Below are 12684 nucleotides of genomic sequence, written 5' to 3'. Positions count from 1 at the left end.
ATATAAGTTCAAATATCCCTACATCCTAAAGTGAGGATAACATCCCTTCTTCAGTGTATACTGTAAGGCACAGGGAAACCACTTCATCTAGCATTAGTTTATCACCATCTCTTCCAAACTAAATAAGAAGGAAGCAAAAGGCCATGGGAAATTTAGAGTCACTGGTGATTGTGGCAGAGATCTCCAACTCTTTGGCATAGAAAACCCTTCACCAATCTGTTCTTTCCTTCTATTGATAGAAAACTATAGCTAGACACATAGCTGGAATGCATTTCTCAGGTTGTCATGCAGACAGGTATGGCCAATGGAAGGTGAGTGGAAGAAATTTATACTATTTCCAGCCTCAGGCTTTCTAGAGAGTGGATGTGTCTCCTTCATGTTCTTCCTCTGTCTGGATGCAGATTGGTATCTCCATGTAACAGAAGATGAATAGAGTCTGAGACCATGAAGAATCCATTGGAGGAGTATCAACTCACTCACCTAAATCCCCACTTGGGACTGTTATGAAAATGATACATAAATTTGCTTTTTTAAACTATTAAAAATTGGCACTCTATTCATTATTGTTTTCTAGCCTCCCTAATACCAAAGACAAAACTAGTTGTCATAAAGTGGACTCTGACTCATGGTGACTCCATGTGTGTTAGAGTAGAACTGTGTTCCACAGAATTTTCAATTGGTGATTTTTTTGGGTAATATATTACAAGATCTTTTTCCAAAGTATCTCTGGGTAGACTCACTCCCTTAACATTTGCTTCATCTGTGGATTCCCTAACTAGTACAGAAAGTCTAAATTCTTTTGTAGAAGCTCTGGTGGTTTGGTGGTTAGAACATTCAGCTGCTAACCAAAAGGTCAGTGGTTTGAACCCACCAGTTGCTCTGTGGGAGAAAGATAAGGCCTTGGAAACCTGATGAGGCAGTTCTAGTTTGTCTGATATGGTTCCTATGAGTCATCAACTCAATGGCAGTGGGTTTGGTTTGGTTTAAAACTATTTTGTAAATACTGGTTGAAGTACTAAGTGTTTCCCCTTTTCAACCATTCATGGAGGAGGCCATCAGAATGTGCTGACCTCACGTCAAAAGAGGAATGCTGGAATCGAATCATTTGGAAAGCTTGCCATGTGTCCTGTCAAATTTGAGAACATAGAGACCAGTTACTCTGTAAAAGCTGGTGCATACTACATGATGACAGGAGCAAGACTGAAAGCAGCCCACATGAGGAACAAGCTGTACATCCATCAATGATGGAATGAGCTTATCAATTTCTCCAGATACAGATGTGTACTCCCTTAAGGAGCTCCAGCCTGCAGCCATCTCGATAGGGAATCCCACTAAAAAGGAGTTAAAAGACCAGTGAGCAGACTGCTGAATGCCCTCAGGCACTAATGGAGCTCTCCTTGCTCATTTCAGCTGAGGGAGCCCCCACCTAGGAAAAAATAATTTAAATTAAATAATAAACTGTACTTTTAGATTTGATGATGTGGTAGTTGAGGTTACGTGTCAACTTGGCTGGGCCTGGTTTTGAATGGCTGGGCAGCGGGATGTAATAATTCCCCATGATGAGACTGGGAATCTACTCCATGGTGGAATCTGTTGTGATCAGTTGAGTAGCTGCTTTAGGGATGTGGTCTACTTCTAGTTATAAGAGAAAGCTCTGAGAAAAGTCTCTGAGCTTTGTAGCACGCTTGGTCCCAGCATTTATCTGAGTTGAGTCTTCATTCAGCAGTCTGCCGTGTTGGCTGCTGATCTTGGGACTGTTTATGGACTTGAACTAGTGGCCTGCTGTGTTGCTTGATAATTTTGGGACTGTGCCATTTCACTTTTTGGACTTGGGTTTGTCAGCCTTAGCAGCCAGCAGGTAGCCTGAGTTAAGGGAAGCCTCTAGCTTCAGTGGGTGGGGAGCAAGAGGCAGAGCTGAAGCCCAAGGTCAAGGGGCTCTCATCCAGCCCCTACAGCTTGCACTTTGAATTCAGACTTTAGTCTCCTAAACTGTAAGAGAATAAATCCCTGTTTGTTAAAGCCACCTATTTGTAGTATTTTCTGTTCGAGAGGCACTAAAGGACCAAAGCACATAACATTTTTAAATTTTAGAAACAAAGTTGTTCTTCTTTCTGAAAGGGACCTGAAAAACTTTGAAAATCACTTGAAATTTTGTCTAGTGTGGGAAAGATCAATACCAGTGAGCACAGCGAGAAAGATATGGGAAGAAGCATCATTGCTCTCCACTATCGCACAACTGAGTCCAACAAGTTCAATAACCTGATTAAGTAGCTTTTGTCATCGATTAGAATTAAAAAAAAAGAACAAATGTTATTTGAAACCACAACTGACTGCACCTACTTCTGGCTCTAAGAGAGTGGCACGCATTCTTTCCAAACCCAGGCTGGGCTGACTCCAGAGCTCATACTCTCAAGCACTGTGCTTTGCACTCACATGCACCAAATAATATACTAGCCTAACTTTAATAAAATGCACATTCACCCAGATGCTCTAAGAAGAATCCTTTCCATTATAAAATACAAACCTCAATGTAAGTTCAGAGGTTTAGAAAGTGGTACGTCAACCATTCAAGTTTATATAATAGGAGATGAATGACAAGTGCCCTTTTGATAAGACCCACATGACAACTGCATACTTCCTTGTCTTTCACCCCCGCTGAAGAGATTCTCTAAGACACTTATAGAGGGCTCTGCATGTATTTTGCCTGCCTGTTTCTATAATCACAACCACATTTACTATTCTAGTATATTTCTATTTTATGCTATCATTTGCTTTCATGGCTTGCATGAATTTACTGGGAACTAATTTGGACGGCTATGCATGGTTTATAGAAAGCTGAAGCTATTCATGGATATCACATCAGTGTAAAAATTACAGAGTTTGGCCCCTAATTTCTTGTAACCATTTCATTGTCTCAGTTTTGTTGCAGATTCCATGGGTAGGATTTAAGTAACTCCATTTTTTCCACTACATAATTCAGTAACTTTAATAAACTTGTCTACTGGCTGAGCACCATGTTAAAAATCCCATGCACAATTTCTTCAGAGCAGCACTTTATTACCAGTTTCACTGTAATGCAATATTAATATAAAATGATAACACTTGGACTGTGGAGGCACTATTATGTATTTACAATAATATTTATACAAATTATTTAACTTTCATTATATCAGATAGAGAATGTCTGTGCAAGGGGATCTTGTGTACAAATTAACTGAGAAAAATTAAAAGACAGTATTGACCACTGTTGTCTCTATCTGGATTTTCTCTGATTTGACTGCAGGAAAATCTAGTTTCAAATATTGCATCTGTCATCTGTACTTCATATCAAGGAATTAATCAAACTGATGGTAGAGACAGTTTTTTGAATGTTCATTATTTCACCTATTAATTTTTAAAAGCAGCAAATGTTTCAAGTCAATAACATCCATAAAAATTGATTTATTGTGCAATTTCCTCTATACTCCTGGAAGCCAAAAGCAGAATCTGTGTATCCAATGCTTTCTATTTCTAAGCCGCCCTATTCACATCCATTTTTTTAAGATAAATTATTTAGATGAAAGAAACATAATCCTGTTTGAATTCTACTGATTTGAATAGAAACTGACCACATCAAGGAAACATGAAATTTAGCATGTAAAAGAACTACACAGAGAAGTAATTACATTCTGAAAATCACAGAAAAGTAATTTATATTATCAAAATGTGCAAAAGATTCTTGATCAATCTTGTTACTTCTATGATAGAGGTAACTTCACATTATACTCTACTGAATGTCAGATTATCCAATGCAGAAGGTAATCATAGACTTACTTGTGCTTACTTATTAATGTGTAGTGAACAATTTCACATTTTTCACCACATCAAAGATTCTGCTTCTAGCTATGGCTGGCTCTCTCCCAACGTTCCTACAGAATCAAAGCCTCTTTTCAAATCTACAATCTCTGACAGGGATGGAGTACCCAGTAAGCAAGGCATGCATGTATGCATCTTTGATATGGTGAAACCCATGTGAAACTCTTCACTACAGATTAGTAAATAAGCACAAGTCAGCCCGTGTTTACCTTGCTTATTGAGTAATCCACGCCTGATGGTATTAGAGAGCTCCTGGACGGCCAGGAGACTGATTCTATTTCTTCCTCTGATGTGTCAGTGAAGACATCCACAGTTTCCTCTACACACAGATATTGCAGGGAATCCTGGTACTGTGTAGTACTAAATATATTTGTATTTTAATTTTAGGATTGAAATTGGAGTCGGTCAATCTGCATTTGAATTCCAGTCTAATCTAATCCCTGCTAATTTATAGTTGTTGTTTTGAACTGCACTTAATCCTTTGAGTTTCAGCAATTTCCTATGCAATAGCTAAATCATGAAGTTTATTAATAAGGTTTTTAAAAAAAGAATTAAACAAGAAAAAATAAGATAATATTTGTAAAAGCATTTATCACAGCGTTGTTCATTAAATGTGCTATTCTCCTATCCAGAAATATCTAGGTCTCTGATAATATAATTTGATTATGAGAAATAAGTATTTCTTAAAATTGTATTTTCACTAACTGGTGTTGTTTCCTCTTTAACCAACAATGATTGCTATAATTGTTATCTTGAAACCCAAGGTAAAATTCATGGTTCTTTAAATAGAACTTTGATGTACAAAGTGATGATATGGAACCTCAACATCAGTCAAACTTAGGGCTCCTTACCCTTCTCCATATTGCTTGTCCCTTGCTGCACAGAATCATTATGCACCCCATGTTTGAAATGCTCTCTCCTCAATGTCTGCACATCAAAATGATAGCAATTACACCCAATGCCACTTATAATTTTTTAAACTAAAATGAGGATGGGGAGTTATTTATGGGTGTTGAGGGACGGGACTGGAGTAATACCCAGGTAAGCTCCTGCCAGGTAGCCAGGAGGACTGCAGTGTCCAGCTGATTGCATTCTTTCAAGAGAGCCAAAAAGAGTAAACTGGTTTTACACAAGGATGAAACTCCATACCCCTTTTGCTATCTCCAGCTGCTTACAATTCCATTCTACCCATGTTGGAAATATTAGATAACTACATTGCCAAGGAGTCCTGATGGCACATTGGTTAAGAACTAGGCTGCTAAACAAAATGTTGGTAGTTCAAAGCAACCCATCACTTCATGGAAGAAAAGATGTGGCAATGTGTTCCTGTAAAGATTAGTTTAGGGAATCCCATGGACCAGTTCTATTCCACTGTGAGCCAGAATCAACTTGAGAGCACACAGCAACCACCACCACGCTGCCAAAGAAAAGTCGCAAAATATCTTAATACATCCTTCTCATTTTAAAATTAATTTGCATACCAACAATAATAATTATATTCATTTTCATAAGGAGGAGCAAGAAGAGGAAATCATGAGTCAGAATTGATTCACTGATAAGTAAAAACAACATCACAAGTCTTAGCAGTTCAAAAGAGGGGAACCATTTACAGCGTTCACAATACATGATCTCCAGCAGATCACAATTATTACAGAAAATTGGAGAGAAGTTTTTTAGAACTTATAGAGATTCTAAGAGTCAAAAATTTTGCACTGATATCTAGGAGATCTAGATACAATGATACAATTTTGGAAATAAAATAAAATAACTGAGTGCCAAACAAAACCTCAAAACAACTGAGCATTTTCAACATCAGGAAAACCAAATTTTAGTACATTAGGATATCAGAACTCAGATGAAGGAAAAAATGGATGGAATTTAATGAAATAAATACAAAGGATATATCTATATGGCTGAACTTATGTGTAGCTTGATCTTTGAGAGGAGAGAATAGAATTACAGAAGAAAAGCAATAATAAAGAGGTAATAAAATTTTCTGAGATGGCAAAAATCTTATGTATTGGTTTTCTGTTGGTGCTGAAAAAAATTACCACAAATTTATTAGCTTAAAACAACACAGATTCATTATTTAATTGTTATATAGGTTAGAAGTCTAATATGTGTCTCACTGGGCTGAAATCAAGACATCAAGGCTGCATTTCTTACTGGAAACTCTAGGGGTGAATTGGTTTCCTTCCTTCCAAGTTCTAGAGAATGCCCACATTCCTTGGTTCCTAACCCCTTCTTCCATCTTCAAAGCCGGCAACGTTGTATCACTCTGACACTGATTCGGTCATCGCATCTCTCTCAGACCACACTTAGGAAAAGTTCTCTAATTTTCAGAACCTCTGTGATTAAATTGGATCATTTGGATGATCCAAGATGATCTTCCTATTTCAAGGTCCTTAACTTAATCACATAAGTTATTGAATTAACTTTGAATTATGAGTTAGCATATTCACAGTTTCTGGGAATTAGGATGTGGACTTCTTCCCCCCCCCCCCAAGTAAAAACCCAAACTCACTGCCATTGAGTCAATTCTGACTGAGAGCAAACCCCACTGGGTTCCCAAGTTGTTAAATCTTTACAGAAGTAGATTGACCTATCTTCTTTCCACAGAGTGGCTGGTGGGTTTGAACTGCCAACCTTCTGGTTAATGGTCAAATACTTTAGGCCCTATGCTACCAGAGCTCCTTATAGGCTTCCTTAAAGGACCATTATTCTGCCTATCACAACCTGCATTTCCACATGGGGAAGATTCAGACAGACACTCATACCTACCTATATCCTGAACTTCTAGAATATACAAAAACAAAAAGACAAACTCACTGCCAATGAGTTGACTTATAGCAACCCCCTTTGAGTTTCCGAGGCAATAAATCTTTACGGAAGTAGATTGCCCAGTCTTCTTTCCATTGAGTGGCTGTTGGTTTGAACCGACAACCTTCTGGTTAGCAGTCAAATGCCTTAGGCACTACACCACCAGAGTTCCTTGAATTTCAAGGATATAGATAGAGAACATTTATTTAACAAGCATTCAGATGTTAAAAGCTGGTTATCGTAAAAGGAAAATGAAATTAGCATAAAACCTTCTGTCAAAAATTATCATCTAGAAAATGATTTTAAATTGGTTATGGTGAATAAAACAAGATGCTCTTACAAAACCCAATGTCTAGCTTAACAGTAAATGCATTTCTTGCTCATGTGAAACCCACTGAATGTTTCTGAACAAGGGGCTGTCCTTGTGCTCATTCAGAGACTCAGGCTCTTTTCTGGGGCCCATCTGCTTCTAGACCCTCAGAGTCCTCTCTGTTCAGTCTGTAGAAATGGAAAGAGGGTGGAGAACCTGAGAGATGTGGGACAAGCAAGTATATGTGCCAATGACATGTGGCATTTCCACCTACATTTAATTGCCCAGATCTTTGTTATATAGTCACAGTTAACTGTTCAGGAACTTGTAAAGATGTGCCCAGGAGGAACAGAAGTGGATTTTCATAAAAATATGGTCCAAATGGCTTTCTTAGAATAAAGGACTGATTTCCCATAATTCTATTCACTACCTTATAATCATTCACTTAATGACACAAAAACAATTTTTTTAGATATATAATTATTTTTCATTCCATTCATAAACTCAGGAAAGTTACCCAAGGAAATAAAATAGATCAATATCTGTACGTATACCCAATAATAAGAAACCCTGGTGGTGCAATGTTTAAAGTGCTTGGCTGCTAACTGAAAGGTTGGTGGTTCGAACCCACCAGCTACTCCCCACAGAAGAAAGGTGTGGCATCGTGCTTCCATAAATATTACAGCCTTGGAAACCCCATGGAACAGTTCTACTTTCCTGAATAGGGTTGCTATGAGTTGAAATTGACTCAACAGCAACAGGTTTGATGTCCAATAATCACATAAATCATACATATAAGATGAATTTTAAATTGAAATAAATTTTCCATAGAACAAATTGAACAAGATGAGTTCTCAGACTCTAATGCGATGAAGCTAGGGTATAGTAGCTGTTATGGATTGAATTGTATGCCTCAAAAATACCAAAAACCCAAACTAAACCCACTGCCATGATCATAGCAACCGTATAGGACAGAGTAGGACTGTCCCATAGGATTTAAAAAATTTCAATCTTTACAGAAGCAAAGGGTATCATCTTTCTTCTGCAGAGTGGCTGGTGGGTTTGAACAGCCTACTTTTTCATTAGCAGCCCAATGTTTTCACCACAGCACCACTAGAGCTCCTTAAACATACACATTGTAAATCTTAATCTCTATAATGGCTGCTAAAATCCCATTTGGGAATGGATTTTCTTTGCTATGTTAATGAGGCAGTATTGGTGCAGTGTGTATCTGAATTTAGTCTCTTTTGAGATATAAAAGAGCAGATTAAGCAAGCCAAGCAAACAAGCAGGGATGGGGGAAAGAGAGATGCCGGCCACAGGAAGATCACCAAGGAACAGAAGCTGAAGAGACAAGGACTTTCCTCCAAAGCCAACAGAGAGAGAGAAAGCCTTACCTAGATGTCGCACTCAGCAATCAGACTTCCAGCTTCCTAGCTTTGAGAAAAAAATTTCTGTTTGTTAAAGCCACCGATTTGTGGTGTTTCTGTTAAATTAGCTCTAGATAACTAAGACAGTATCTAAAGAAAGTATATAAGCAAACAAACATAACAAAGCATAAGCTACTTGGTAATTGAAAATACTCTTCTCAAATGAGCAGAACTGTCTGGTGGGTGGTGAAAAGTGGACTCTGGATCCAGGAACATGGCTAAGAACCAAGTCATTTAGCCTCGTGGTGTCTCCTTTTCTTCTGTTATAAAAATGGAAATGATATTTGTTCCCATCTTATAAGATCACTATGAGGTTTAAATTTGGCAAATTATGTAAATAATGATAGAAAGGGAGCTCTGATGGCGTAGTGCCTAAGGCATTTGACCACTAACCAGAAGATTGGTGGTTCAAAGCCAGCAGCCACTCCTCGGAAGGAAGGTTGGGCAATCTACTTCCGTAGTGGAAACCCAAGGAGGGGTCGTTATGAGTCAGATTCGACTTGACAGCAGTGAGGGTTTGAGGAATGATAGCAAACATTCACAAAGCACATTCTAACTGTCAGGTACTTTTCATGTATCATATAAGTACTTATGGAGCTCTGGTAGCATAGTGGCTAAGGCACTTGACTGCTGATCAGAAGGCTGGCGGTTTAAACCCACCAGCCACTCCTCGGAAGGAAGATGAGGCAATCTACTTCTGTAGTGATACTGCCTTGGAAACCCAAGGAGGGGTCGCTATGAGTTGGGTCAGACTCGATGGCACATAACAACAACAACAACAACATAAGTACTTAGCATATAATGGTAGCTATTTTTATTAACTGAAAAAAATAAAATAAATGAAACATCTGCCATTGGGTTGATTTGGATGCAGAGAGACCCTCATTTGGTTTCCAAGGCTAAAAATCTTACAGAAGTAGAATGCTTCATCTTCCTCCCACAGAATAGCTGGTGAGTTTGAACTGACAACCTTCTGGTTAGCAGCAAAAAATGCTTTACCTACTGTGCCATTAGAGCTTCTTTTTTATTAACTAAACTGTGTTGTATATAAAAAATAAAATGAAAATTAACATTACATAGTATCTAGAAATTGAATATAATGAGAATGTTGAACTAACTGCCATTGAGTTGATTCTGACTCATAGTGACCACCATTGGGTTTCCAAGGCTGTAAATCTTTATGGAAGCTGACTTCCTCAACTATCTCCATGAATCATCAACCTTTTGGTTAGCAATCAAATGTCTTAACCACTGCACCACCAGAGCTCCTAATGAGAATACACACATGCGCACACACACGCACACATACAATTTTACTTATTTTATTTCTCGAAGTGCCTATTGGGGAACTCTGGTAACGTAATGCCTAAGGCATTTGACTGCTAACCAGAGGCTGGCCATTCAAACCCACCAGCCACTTCTCAGAAGGAAGATTGGGCAATCTACTTCTGTAGAAATACCACCTTGGAAATCCCTATGAGTCGAATCGACTTGACAGCAGTGAGTTTGGTTTTGTTTTTATTCTGATATTTAAACAATTTACTGAATTCTTAGAGTTAACATCACCAGTTTTAGAAATTGTACACGATTACTTAACAAATCCACATTTTATTTTCTTAATTGTGCCCTGTTCTTCATTGTGTTTCAATTCTCTTATTTTTCTAATTATAAGAATTTTCAGTATTTGTCTGGTTTTTGTTTTTATAATCTGAGGTTTATCATATTGCTAATTATCCTATTAGTGGCATCTGTTGATTTTGTCTTACAATTTCTTACTTAGGTAATTTGTAGCTTTTCTTTTGTGAGCTCCTGATCTGTAGATCTTCTTTTGATGTTGTTAATTTGCTTTCCCTATGGGAATTACATGGGCCCTAAGGTGTGAAAGTCTATCTTCAGAGCACTGTTGAGCTTGTTCCTGCTCCATGGGGTTACAATGGCCCTGGAATACTTTATAACACTAATTTCTTTGCTTGGAGTTAAATTACAAAGTTATCATAAATTTACACCTTACACCTGAGTTTAGTGAGCCTGAGCTTTTGATTTCTTTTCTTTTTACCCAAGACTGTAGATACAGGAATGTGTCTTCACCCCTTCCTTACTTCTAGTATCTTTATAACAGAAGCAGCAGTACTTGGAAGCTTGTGGTGTATGTAGATGGATCACTTCTGGCTCCTGTCCTCCCATTGACCATCGGTCGGTCACCCATTGTGCTTTAAGGCTCAACCCTTAGCCTTAAAAAGGCCCCAATCTGTGATTGAAACTCCATAACTGGCCATGTAATCTGTTTTCTTTTATTAAAATATTTTGTGGTTTAGGTGAAAGTTTACAAAGCAAATTAGTTTCTCATTCAGTAGTTTATACACAGATCATTCTATGAGATTGGTTGTGAACCCCACGATGTGTCAGTATTTTCCCCATTTCTGCCTTGGGTTCCCCATTTCTGTTTGCCCAGTTTCCCTGCCCCTTCCTACTTTCTTAACTTTGCTTTTGGGCAAATGCTGCCCTTTCTGGTCATGCATATTGAGTGTTCCGAGGAACTTGTTCTTTCTGGGTGTTATTGTTCACTTTATGGGACTGTCTTTTATGTGGCTGAAAGTTGATCTCTGGAAGTGGATTCAGTTTTAAGTTAGAAGGGTCTCCTAAGGGCCATAGCCTCAAGGATTCTGCCAATCTCTATCAGACCAGTAAGTCTGGTATTTTTTATTTTATTTTTTTTTTAATGAATTTGAACTTAGTTCTACCTTTTTCTCCTATTCTGTCTGGCACCTTCTATTGTGGCCATCAGAGAGGTTGGGTAGGCAGGCACCATTTAGTTCTGGTCTTAAATTAGTAGAGGCTATGCTTTATGTGAGGAGCTCTATGGCATAGTGCCTAAGGCATTTGACTGCTAACCAGAAGGTTGGCAGTACAAACCACTCCTTGGAAGGAAGATTGGACAATCTACTTCTGTAATGATACTGTCTCAGAAACCCAAGGAGCGGTCACTATGAGTCAGATCTGATTCCATGGCAGTGAATTTGGTTTTTTGGTTTGGTGCCTTATGTGGTCCATTAGTCCTTGGACTAATTATTTACTTGAGTCTTTGGTTTTCTACTACGGGTTATAACTTAGATGGCAGCACTCAAGGTTTTAAGACCCATTGCATACTCACCAAAGCAGGTTGTAGAACATTGTCCTTATGGACTGTGTTATGTCAATTGACCTTGATGTTTCCCCAGATAATGGCCCCTAGCCCTCAAGCCTAGTATCTCAGTCCCAGCAGGTGTTTGGGTATGGCTAAGATATTTTCATGACAGTGTCCTCTGTGCACCCTATTATACACATCAGTATATTTGCAACATGTGTAAATACTTATGTACAGATATCCACTGCCAACCCTATATATGCAAGTGGGTATACCCCCATCCACCCTCCCACCCCAATCAATTTATTAACTAATGTGTTAACTCGTGCTTTATTGTTTGTTATTACGTTGCTGCAGAATTGCATATGTAATAGTACTTACTGTTGTTGCATTTTATTCTTGTGTACATTTCAGTGCCTTCCTCTGCCTTGATTACATTGTGCTGACTTCCCCAAAATTGTGTACATGTAATCTGTTTTCAGGTTTACCACACTGACTTTGCTTTCTCTTCTTTCCTGGAATCAGAGATGTTATTATTATTATTAAAAAATCAAAATCACTCCATTGAGTTGACTCCAACTCATAACGACCCCTTTTGGGTTTCCGAGGCAGTAAATCTTTATGGAAGTAGATTGCCCAATCTTCCTTCCATGGAAGGAACAACCAGCCTTCTGGTTAGCAGTCAAATGCCTCAGGCACTATGCCACCAGCGCTCCTTTATTATTATTATTATAGTACTAAATTTTTAAATAGAATGAAATTCCTTTATAAAGCACAATGTTTTATTTTATCTATCATTTTTCAATTTTTGCAACAATGGGCAGAGAATGGAATCATCTATGGAAATTTAACTGCCAGGGAAGTTGTTTAAATCCTTTTATTAGAATAATGTAACTTGACAATGAAAGCAAGCAGCAAAATGAGTAATTTCATTTAAAGATATATACTTATCCATTCATTAGTGATAATTATCAAATGCCTACAAAGTAAGTGTGCTGGTTGCTTGAAGTGCTAGAAATACAGTGGTGGGTCCTGGCCCTCATAGAGCTTATTTGTTGTTGTTGTTGTTATGTGCCGTCGAGTCGGCCCCGACTCATAGCGACCCCTCCTTGGGTTTCCAAGGCAGTATCACTACGGAAGTAGGA

The sequence above is a fragment of the Orycteropus afer genome, unplaced genomic scaffold (genome assembly GCF_000298275.1).
Source record: "Orycteropus afer afer isolate SDZICR_OR568_19922 unplaced genomic scaffold, OryAfe1.0 scaffold00011, whole genome shotgun sequence".
NCBI lineage: Eukaryota > Metazoa > Chordata > Mammalia > Tubulidentata > Orycteropodidae > Orycteropus > Orycteropus afer.
Note: the sequence above shows the minus strand (reverse complement) of the source record.